Source organism: Belonocnema kinseyi, chromosome 9 (assembly GCF_010883055.1).
Source record: "Belonocnema kinseyi isolate 2016_QV_RU_SX_M_011 chromosome 9, B_treatae_v1, whole genome shotgun sequence".
NCBI classification, from domain to species: Eukaryota; Metazoa; Arthropoda; class Insecta; order Hymenoptera; family Cynipidae; genus Belonocnema; species Belonocnema kinseyi.
In genome coordinates, this window is record NC_046665.1 from 98314418 (window position 1) to 98327182 (window position 12765).

Sequence of the window (12765 nt, forward strand, 5' to 3'; positions counted from 1 at the left end):
TACGCCAATTAGCACAAATGGTAAGTTCCGACAGTGCCTACAAGTGTGCCTACTGGCCGCTAAATGGCAATACCGGTTTCATATGTATACACCTGGTAGGATACAGCACAACCAATTTTGTGTACCTAAAGAAAAATCGTCATGTATGTTTTGGATACGTGAAATAATGTGGCTTTCCTCAAAGTTGCAAAAAGAAAAATTGTACATGTTGAATTCTTGTTTGTCCTTCCTCAAATATTCATTAAATTTAAGTTAATTCTGAAATAATTTCAAACATTGGAAGAGATAGTCGGGAAATGTATCGAGAATTTTTAAGGCAACTACTGATGTGGTTCTCCGAGACTCTGAGAAAAGAAATATATTCCTGATCGAGGTATCGGCTCTAGGGGGCAACAACATAGCAGCTAAAGAGGGGGAAAAGAACCAGTTGTATCGAGAATTTTTAAGGGAGTTGCGGCGACTGTATCTAGAATTTTCGGTTAAAACGAATTCCCTTGTGATCGTTAGTCTCGGGAGTGCGGAGCTATCACTGGCTTGCAACCTCAAAGGCTCGCGTGCCAAAAAATACTGCGGCACTTGCGAGATAGAAGTCGATGGTTGTTATTTTTTTATTCCGAATATAATGGAAAGTTTTTGGTTTCACGATTTCTTTGCAAAAGTTTTTTGTAAATTACAAATTACGTTATAAAAGTGTAAAGACAACTTTCTTTACCAACTGGGACACATACGTTATTTCAATGCTTTTTTTCTATCTGTCTCGAACAACTTTACAATTCTTTAAATGATAGGGGAAGTCCAAAATTTTGAAAAATTCTAAGGTGGTGACGAAAACAATAGTTTTTTCAAAAAAAATTTGTTTAGCTGAGACGTTTATCAATAAATTTTAATTAAATTATGCTTTTCAGATCTTCATGCGCTACTTTTTCAAAGAATTCTGTTTTCAATTTTCAACAATGTAGGATTCCATCTTTGAAACATTAAAATAAAAAATGTTAGCGATACTTCTGATATTTAATTATTTAATACGGAACAATAAAAGAAAATAAGTACAATATCTCGTACTTCAAATCTTGTTTTCAATCTGATTGCTGCATAGTTTCTGGTAAATAATCATTATTTACGAGCATTTATGCTTTAAAAGCAATGGTTCCGAGATCTTAGTTCTTGTACCAAAAAGAAATAATATCAAGGAGCAGTACCGTGAAGTAATCTCCCGAAATATCTATGAGTGTGGTTGAATTAAAATATTTTTATATTTAATTGAAAATCTTTTTTGATTAAAAGGTCATTTCTTTTGGTTGAAAAGTCTACTAATCTTTTCTTTTTTTGACAATTCATATTTTTTGTCAAACATTTTATTTTTTACATACATTAGTACGTGCTATGATATGCTTTCAAAATTCAAAAACTTCCAACTGAAATTTAAAAATTTTAAAAATTACACTATTGGTTCGCTGTTCGAAATGGAAAAACTTTCCACTTAGAACCTTCATAATTCAATTATTGTTAAATTCATAGAAATAAAAACTGATTCCGAAGGAAGAATCTTGACATATAATATAATGTATTCTCTAGATTCTTGAAACTGAATCGAATTGGAACTTTATTAATAACTTTTACGTTATTGAATTTTCAATGCTTTTATTTCGAAATAATACAATTTTTATTGATCTGATTTTTAAATAATCTGTTTTTGAAAATTCCAATCAGAAAATATTACATCTTTCACGTTTTGAAATTGTCCTCTTAAAATTTTAATCTGAAATCATTCAAATTCGAGATTCTTGAATTAAAAATAAAATTGATGGATTCCGACCCCTTAGAATTAGAAATTAAGCAGCTTGAACTTCTTCCAAAAGGAATTTTTTGAATTTGAACATTTTATTTAAACTTTTTGATTCATCAATGAGATAAGTTCAATTCCTTTTCATGACATTCGAAATGGTATCATTCTTTCAGAATTTCACATATCTGAAATATTTAGAATTGAAACGGTTTCAATTAGAAATAATTCCTTACTTCAGAGTAACTCTAATCCGCTCTTTATATACAATAAATATAATTTATTATATATAAATTTAATTACACATTATTACAGTCTTTGTGAATATTTAAATTACTTTTCTACAAAAAATATGACTTTTCAATGAAATACATTAATTTTTAACTAAATAGTTCAATTTTCAACTAAAATATATCAATTTTCAACATAGAATAGTCAAATTTATAGATAAAAACATAAATTTTAATCTAAATAAAATGAACGAATTAGATCAATTTTCCAATAGACAGATACATTTTTAACGAAGAAGATTAAATTTATACCAAAAAGGCAAATTTCCAACCAAATAAGACGAAATCTGTCAACAAAATAGTTGATTCAACGCAAATTAAATTTCCCCCCAGTCGAAATATAGGCCCTAATTTGACGCTTTATTGTTTTTTCTAAAATTCCATCACTACAGTTTGTGAAAGCAACCGTTTAATTGATTTTAAATAATAAATATTAAAGTTATAACATCGAAATGATTTCAAGAGGAAAGAAGTTTGCCCTAATCTGGTGGCTGCAAGGAAAAGGAAAAATGCAAACCCGCGCTAAGATTTTAAAGATAGTTATGAAGAACCCAGATCCACCCCACCCCCAAAGGTATCAAATACGTCTAAAGAAAAAGGTGAGAAAGATACAAATTTTTTGAATTCAGTTTTTTCTGTACCACAAAAAATAACTGCAAATTAGTTACCACAGATTCTGAAGAAATAGATTTTCCTTTCACACAATTTTCTTTTAAATTGATGAATCATGAAATTAAATGATTTCAGATTAAAAATTTAGAAAATAGGGCAATGTCAAAACCTGAAAAATTAAATATTTTAAGATTAGAGCATTCGAAATTATTTATACTTAAAAGCGTTCAAAATTAATTAATTGATAATTGCAAACTTTTGAAATTGAACAATTATGGATTCAAAGTGATCAAGATTTGACAATTTAATATTGAAATCTAAATTGTATCTTTCAAAGTTGAAGCTTTTAAAATTCTATAATTTAAAATTCTTATTACGGAACGAAATTATAATTTGAACTTCAAGCTAATTAGGCGAATTGTTATAAAATCAATGAGGACTTGCATGTTGGTGGCGGTAGTGAGAAAGTGGGAAAGGGAGCAGGGTAGTTCTGTGGTCAGAAGTTTGGAACTGCATAGGGGACAAGGGTGGTTTTTGCAGTGCTGGGGGATGTTGGGGGTGAGAAAATGGTGTGAATGCTAAATGATAGGGCTAGGAAGGAAAGAAGTGAAGTGAGAGCGTCGAAGGTAGGGTATCGGTAATTAAAAATAGACGAGAAAATGTGGGTATGGGACGAGGAGGAGGAGGTGTTGAAGAAGGTGCAGGGGAACTAGTGGGAGTTAAGCAGGGTGGAAGAGCGTTAAAGGTGCTGTACTGAAACGTAGCAGGGTTAAATAAGAAAGATGAGGATTTCTAGAGGTATATTTAGAAATTTGATGTGATTGGGCTGGTAGAGACGTGGCTAAAGAAAAAGGAATGGGATAGAGTAGAGCGTACGTTGCCAAGGGGGTATAGGTGGAGGTTACAGGAGGTCGTCAAGCTAAAGAGAAAAGGAAGGGCTAGTGGGGGAATTCTAACAGGGGTTAGGAATGGATTAGAGGAAGAAGTTCATGGAGAGGGAGAGGAGGAGGGCGTGCAAATGAGGACTGTAAAAATAGGAGGGGTAATTTATAAGTTTGTGACTGTGTACAATAAGAATGGGATGGAAAGGATTAAAGAAAGGGTGGGAAACTTACCAGGAGAGAGAGAGATGAGGGTATGGTGGTACTGGGAGGAGACTTTAATGCGAGAATTGGGAGGGGTCTGTACCGAGAAGGGGAGAGCTTTGAAAGAAAATCAAAGGATAAGATGATAAATAAAGAGGGGGAGATTCTGAAAGACTAGATGGAGGACAGAGGCTGGGCAGTGGCGAATGGTATAGTAAAAGGAGACAAAGAGAGAGAATACACGTATGTGAGTAAGATTGGTGGATCGGTGATAGACTATGTGATTATCAATATGCAAGAGTGGGAGGAGATAGAGAAATTCGCAGTGGAATAGAGGGTGGAATCAGAGCATCAGCCATTAAGTTTATAGATACAGGGGGAGGCGGGCGAAAGGAGGGTGGGGGAGAAGGGTTGTTAGGGGAGTGGGTGTCATGGACGAGAGAGGCGATAGGGAAGTATCAGGAGCAGGTGGGTAACGCAAGCTTTGAGAAGAAGTCTGTGGAAGAGATATAGGAGGATCTAAAAGAGAAAGCGAAAGGTTGTATGCAAAGAAGGGGACGAAAGAGAGATAAGGGGATTAGAAGAATGAGGAAGGTAGATGGAGAGGAGCTAAATGACGAGGAGATTTAGAAGCAGATAAGGAAGTTGATAAAATCGAGGGCAGCAGGGCTGGACGCAGTAGAGAACGAAGCGTGGCTATTTGGCACACAAGAGGTAAGGCAGAGGCTAAAGGGGGTAGTGGATAAAGTATGAAGGGGGAGGGATTCCCAAGAGGGTGCAGGGAGGGGTTGATCCAACCACTATATAAGCGAGGGTATAGGGAGGGACAGGAAAATTATAGAGGAATTACGCTAAAGAATACTGCGTAAAAAATATACGCGATGGTGTTGGCAGATAAGCTGCATAAGGATGTTGAGGGGAAAAGAATATTGCCAATATATTTCTATATAGTACTATTGCCAATATTTACGTCTTGCAGCGATTGGGTGAGAGGAGGGGAGGGGATTTCTGAGGGATTCTGGATGGGTAGGGTGGGTGAGGCAAGGGGGCTGGCTTAGCACAACGCTTTTTGCAATTTTGATCGCGGATATGGAAAGTAAGCTGGCGGCCGGAGTGGTCGAAGGAGTTAGGGTAGGAGGTGTCAGGATGTGGTCACTCGCATATGCAGATGACGTAGTGCTGCTAGCAAAGAGCGATGAGGCTTTAAAGGAGATGATGAGAAGTTTGAGAAGATACTTGGACAAAAATAGGTTAGATTTAAATGCGGAAAAGTCGAAGGTTATGGTTTTCAAGAAAGGAGGTGGGAGATATAAGGAAGGGAAGTGGAAGTGGAAGGGAAAACCGGTGCAGGAGGTGAAAGAGTTTGTGCACATCGGCTTCCTGTTTCGAAGGAATGGGGGAGTAGGTGGTCATATAAAAGAGAGGGTGAGAAGGGCAAATGTGGTGATAAGGCAGGTGTGGGGCTGGGAAAGAGGTTGTGCGCAGATGATTTTGCAAGGAGAATAGAATTGTTTCATTCGTTAGTGATAAGTGTCTTATTTTACTGAGTGGAAGGGTGGGGGTGGAAGATAAGTGAGGAGGAAGATAGGAAGAACTTATTAGGGATTATAACAGGGAGTAGAGAGTGTAAATATAAGGAGAAATTTTTGAAAGAGGTGGGAAGTAAATTGGTTAGGGCGCGTTGGTGGGAGAAGGAGAACAGACAAGGTGTTGCAAAGATGGAGTTGGAAAGGGAAAGGTATTTTAGAATGAATAGATTGCGGATGGATGAAGTGAGAAGGATGCAAGAGGAAGGAAGGTATATGAGCTGGTTCAAAAAAATGGCATGGAGAAACAGAAGGCAGAAGGAGAGGAGAGAATAAGAGAGTCAAGGTTTAACGGGAACTATGTGTTGATTATGCCAAGGAAGGAGCGCAATATTTGTGTGAGAAAGGAGAGCAAGGAAGTCAGGGACTTATAGCGAGAATGAGATGCGGTTGCATGGATAATTATAAAAGGTTCTGGCTTTCCAGAGAGAAGAGAATGTGTGAATTGTGCAGAAAGGGGGATGCAAACATTGGGCACTGGTCGGAGGAATGTGAAGAGGCTGAAAGGAGTGGGATAAGCATGGAAGTATTGTTGCATAAAAGGGGTGAGTAAAGGGCAGTAGCATGGGTGAAGAGGGTGTTGGGTAAGATGAAGAAGAAGGGAAGGAAGGATTATAAATAGAAGAGGAAGTAGATGTGATAAAACTGTAAATATTTTAAATAATGTTAAGTATTAGGCGCTAGCCGCGGAGACAGAAACTAAACAGTTTGTAAAGGAATTTAAAGATATTACAAAGCATTTTAAATAATTTAAAAATAATTCAAATAAGTTTAAGGATCTACATGTAATTTAAAAATATTTTTATCTATGCAAAGAGATTTTCAGGCGTTTCAAGGTATTTAACGGGAGTTATGTGATTTAAACATTTTTAAAGTTTCTAATTGAATTTCAAAAGATTTCGAATTGTTTAAAAGTGTTCAAGATATTTTTAACGAATTTAAAGGATTCAAAGTAATTGTTCAGAATTTGTAAGGAATTTCGGTAGAGTTTAAAGAAGTTTTAAGACTTTAAAGTACTTAAAAAATATAAATAATGTTATTGAACTCTCTAAAGTCTGTAAAATCTTTAAAAAATCTTCGGAAATTTGTGGAAATCCTTAAAAATCTATTAAATTTCTGAAAATATATATTGAATTTTTTGAAATCTTTTAAGATATACGGTTCGAACCCGCGGCGAATAAAAAATTTCATAGTGTGCAATTATAAATATTGTAGTGATTATAATATATATAAAATAATTTTATAGAACTTTTTTCTATAGTTTCGGGACTAGTTCAACGCAATGTAAAATAAAGACGATTTTAACTTTTATAAAACTACCCAGCGTATCCTCTACTATAGGATTAGTTCTGTAAAATTTAATGGATATTTTTTCTGTGTGAAAAATAACTTGGAACATTACGCAAATGTCACTAAGTTTTCTTCTTGCTCTACTTTTGTTAATTTTTCGTAAAATAATTTTATTCTGTACAGGAAGGTTGAGTGTGTAGCGTTAAATTAGAAACAAAAACTAAGCCTCTATTTTGACGCCCCAAATTAAAGATTTGGAAATTTACGCCCATAAGAGCGCTAAAGTAAGGGCAAAAATCATATGGGAATATAACAAAAACATATGAATTTGCAACTCAAAAAGACGAATTCTCAACAAAACGATGAATTTTCAAAAAAAAGAAAACGATATTTTGATAATGTAAAAAGTTTTATCTAATGAGATTGCTTAAAAAAACAAAGCACAGGCATTCGACCACAAACATCGAATGCATAAATCATCTTTGGAGCTGATGCTTTTGTTCTTTTAATCCTAAAAGAGGCTAAATTTGCTAAACATCTTGTAATAAAAAAATTTCTTAAATTTTTTTTTTATAGATGAAAAAATTGGAAAAGAACATTTTTAAAAATTTCTGACAAAATAAAGAATGTCCTAGCAGTAAAATAATATTTTTGAGCAGTTTTGGTTGTTCTTACAAAAATTTAGTAGCGACTACCAAAAAAGCAGTTGAAGATACAAAACAATTTCTTTGGCTAAAAAAAAAAGTTTTAAATCTGGTGGATTCGAGCGAAAATCACTTCTCTGCATTTTGATCGTTAATATTATTTGCAGTTTTATCATAGAAAAAAAACTTGAAAAAGAATTTTTGTTTATTAAAAAAAAAAAAACGTTGGGATGGCTTACACTGTCTTCCAACAGATTTTAGATGAATGGGGCCTAAGATCTCTAATAGATGTGTTTCAAGATAAAAGATTGGTACATTTTATTATTCGTTGCATTTAACTTATCAAATCCTGAAAACATACTTAAAAGTAATTATTCAAGTATTTTAGGTATTTTAAAGTATTTGAGAGGAATCTCTTAATTAATCACTCTCTCTCTTCTAATCACTCAGTATTCCGAAAATTAATTGTGATTATGTAAACAATTTTCTACAAATCAAACACAGTTTATTGAATCAATAAATTTTGTCCATCTAGGATTTTTCTCATACAGAAAGTTATATTATATTGTATGAATATATTTACATTTTATTTACAAAAAAGATTTGGCCCTTAACAATATAATGGTTGGTCGAAAACAATTTTATTAGCTCACCAATACGATTTAATTGCTTCTATACCAACTAAAAAATTTAATTCGGACAACCATAATGAACAATACACCCGAAAAACTTATTTCATATAAAAAAATTCGGTTACAAAAGTTATCAATTTGTTTTCATATATAGCTCAAATCCTATTTATCACAGCTTAAAGTTGTCAAAAAATAAGTTTAGGTAGACGACAGTCCCTAAATATCTAAAAAATATACAATGCTCTGGCTTTAATGGCTTTAATAGAAGTGCAATTATGACTTTCTGAATAACACCTTCTTTTATAGAACTTATATACTTTTGAATCTTCTTGCTTCTGCTGCATTCGCCATGAAAAAATTTATTTAAATAAATAAAAAATGTCTGAGAAGCAAGAAATTTAAAAAATAATTTAACATTTATATAAATTCCAATAAAAAAGTTCTTATTCAGAATGTTATAACACATATTGCCATAACGTAAAATAACACGTATAAAATCGCATGCTTAGGAAAAACATTCATACAGTGATAAGAGTTTTCAAATATACTTTTTATTTACGTATGATTAGTTCCTAATTAAATCTCGTTCTCTCCATTTTTTAGTGAAAATATTTATGGAAGATTTGAGTCCTTTCTTATAATTTTATGTAGGTTTAAACGTGACTAAAACAAAACTATTCCCTTTTTAAATTCAATACAATACAGTTTGCCCTTAAACCTTGTATCACTTTTCCCCAATATTATGCCAGCCCTTATTTTATACATCTTTGCTGAACTTTTAGTTCATTGTGAAAAGCAAAAATGTAGGCTATTTCCCTTTATTTTCACGTTTCTGCACATTTGAAAAAGTTTAAGGCAAAGGAATTATTATTGTCACAATATTCACAAGAAAGTAAGATTAATTTTTTAGCTAAACTTGTTTTTTTCCACAAAATTAAATTTGAAAGATTGTATTCCCTAAGCCATTTTATATCAATTTTTTGTTATTAAAAACATTATTCTTAACGAAATAAATGATTTTTTTCTCACCTTTTTAGTAAACCTGCATATAATAATAAGGATAATAATAATGATGAAGTTTGGTACTGAATATAATAAATAAAATTAATGATTTATATTCAGAATTGAAAATTATTGAAAATTAATCCACATTTATTAATTTTAAATGATTTTCAATAATTTAGATTTACATCAATTATACAAAACGTGGTAAATGTTGAAAACTAAGAACGATTATCGTTCCAAGTGCCTTATGAGGTCCAGTAATCGATATTGTTGAAAAAGGATTCCTGTAGAAAAATGTCATGTAAGTCTGGTACCAGGTCTGGGCCAAGTCTAGTGATAGTCTTATGCCCTGGTCTGACTTTGACTACACCGTCTATTCCGAAAGGTGTATTCAAATTTATTGAATGAAATGTTATTCAAAAAGAATTCTGATTTTAAACAAAAGTTGATGTTATTTTTCTGTAAATATTGATACAATAATACATTTTTTTAATGAGCATTTTTTTTCTGAAAATTTGGAAAACTTTAGGAAACGTGAAAACCAAGAAAAATAGCCTTTATTTTGTTATTAATAATGAATTAAAGTTAACAAAAGTTGTATAAAATAGTGGCTGATAAATTATTGGGGCAAATTTGTATAAAGTTAAAGGGAAAACTTCTATCAGGTAGGGATAAAGTTTTATGGAGTTAAAACAAAGTGGTATAATTTGGGCCATCAGGTAATTTAGCAAATAGTATCTTAAGGAAACGTGAAGGCCAAAAACAAATTTCTAAACATTTATAGTAAAACATCTAAATAATTATCAATAAATATTCATTAAAGTAAATAGGGCCAGGGTACAAATTTCAAAACTTTGTTTAATTTATATTTTTAGATCACGCTAAATTAGAATTTCACCTTCTGTCCGAATTCTGAGATTGTTAAATTCCGGAGGTGCCAATTCATTTTTTGAACTTTGATAGACACCACGAAAAAAAATAAAAATAATCAAAAATTTTGTGCGGGCTATCAACAATTTTGGCAATGGATTCCAGTATTTCTGGAATGCATAATAATTAAAATATTTAGAATTCCAGAAAACATAAATATTCACAGATTTCGCTTTATACATTTCTCGAATATTCGTTTTAGACAACGCAAGTATTGCGGTAGAATAATTTGTTTACGTTTTAAATTTATTTTTTTGAACTTAATACATATAGATACACCGAAAATGGTTTATCTTCATCATTAACCCTCTTCAGGCAACGTACATATCAATATGTAATTATCGAAGAAGGGGCTATGGTATAAGGCTTTTCAAAATAGTATAAAAGAAGCGTCGCAAGGCATATTTTCAAAAATACTACAAGCGCAAAAAGTCTTTGTAACTTCCAACACATTCAGTTCTGCACGTAAAAAGAAGTTATGAAGCTGTTGTCTCTTTTGTGCCTCCTGGCTGCTGCAGTACTTTTGGCTGCAGTGGTAGTCGACGCTGGTAAGGATTATAACTCTCAAGTTTTACTCGTATTTAATACAAAGCACCATTGTTTATCTAACTGAAATTCAATTTCAATATGAAACGAGCGGGATCCTTTTCTCGCTTAATTGATTTAAAGCTATCTAAATTCTGAATAAAATTAGCCCTGGAGAAATTCATTTTGTCAATTTCTGTAGAAGGTTTTGCAGAAAGAGAGCAGATTTTTTTTTAATTTTACGAGGTCTGTTAAAAAAATACGCGGATTGAGGTAATAATAAAATTTACTTTATTTGGAAGTTACACGTCTGGGCCTCCTTCAAAATACTATCCTCCCCAACGCACACACTTATCCCAACGGTGTTTCCACTTGTTGAAACAGTCCTGGTACGCTTCTTTTGTGATGGCTTTCAGCTCCTTCGTCGCATTTGCCTCAATCTCCGAAGTCGTCTCAAATCTTCTTCCTTTAATGGGTTTTTTTAGTTTTGGGAAGAAGAAAAAGTCACAAGGAGCAAGGTCAGGTGAGTATGGGAGGTGGGGAAGAACAGTAATCGAGTGTTTGGCCAAAATCTCACGAGTTCTGAGTGCTGAGTGAGCTGGAGCGTGGCACAAATTTCGCAGAGACGCGGTGCATTTTCAATTTTTCGGTCAAAATCTCGTAACAAGATCCAACTGATATCCCACACTCTTCGGCAAGCTCCCTAATGATCAGACGTCGATTTTCGCGCACCAGGGTGTTGATGTTGTCAACGTGTGGATCGTCAGTTGACGCTGAAGGACGCCCAGGACGCTCATCATCGTCAATCGACTGTCTGCCACCCTTGAAACGATCATGCCATTCGAAACATGCAGGACGCTTCATGGCAACATCACCGTAGGCCATATTTAGCATGGCAAATGTTTCAGTAGCAGATTTCCCGAGTTTCACACAAAATTTCACAGCAATTCGTTGCTCTTTCAGCCTGCCCATTTTACAATACAAAAAACACTCTTTACTTAAAACCGTGTAGCTTATCAACAAATGAAAATATCTGCGACTGGAATACCTCATTTTAAACAACTGACCTGTACGAACTTGGCGACACCAAGCGGATTCTCCTGAAACCAACTCGAGCCGCGAAATTCAAACAGTCCGCGTATTTTTTGAACAGACCTCGTAAATAAGATATGAAATTGCAACAAGATGTTCAGTGTATTTGTGCTCACTTCAGAAGTAAATTTCTGAAGATTTGCACAAACTTGACCGCATATAAATTGTACAAAAAGTTAAAGTCAATTAAGTTTGAAGTGATAAATTTTGAAAAATGTTCATATTTTTTCTGCTGAAAAATAATAATCAGTAAGTATTGATAAAATTGTTTGAAATATACATTTACTTTTTTTTTATTACTCAGTTGCTGCAAATGAGACTGTTTTAAATTATACAGCTCATTTTTTCATGTTAACTTTTTTCACAATGAAAAAAAAAATTATAATGACATATTACTATAATTTTTCATAAATTTACCTTTAAAATAAGCCTAATGACATGGAAAAAACGTTTATTATTTAAGATGTTTATTAAAATTAGAAAACTTGAAGAAATGTTAAAAACTTTATTTCAAATTGCAGCACCTTATGTGGATCGTTCAACCTAAAAAATGTGGAATGTTTCATGGAATACCAGAAAGAAAAACGGAAATAAAGAAAAATATTTAAAATATTTGAATCTTCTTATTATGCCTTCAATCCTCATTAACTCTAAAAAAAATCATATTAGTGACCTACAGTGAAAATAATAAAAAGCCTTTTAAAATTTACGAACAACAATGACAAGAGTAAACTTTTGATCTTCACAAAAAAAATTATATGCTTTTATTAATGAACGAAAAGTTACTTTAAATTCTACAACAAAAAATTCAATAATTCTTTATCTTTTATTGTCGTACTGTCTGTTTGTAACTATTAACAAAAAGTCATGAACATAGAAATCAAGTTTCTCAATAAATATATATGTACACTTTTAAAAGACGATTGATTTTATTTAGCGAGGGCTTGAATATACCCAATCTGTTTTGGACACATTCGACTTAAAACAAAGGGTTCATCAACTTACATTACAACGCCATCTACTATCCGTATTCCGAGATTGTGAAATTCCGGAAGCGCAAATTGATTTTTGTTTATTGTCCTAAAAATATTTTGTCGAGTTAAATTAATTATTTCTTTCTCGCATTTCCAGTAAACCTTTATAGAATACACAGGCACACACAAAAAGTGGTCTGTCCGGTAGACTACACACGACGAAAACAGCGTTTTTTCGTGTATATTTTGTATAAAAACAAAAGATTTTCATGTCCGGTCGACTTTACAACCATATCTATATGTCTTTTGGGTCGCTG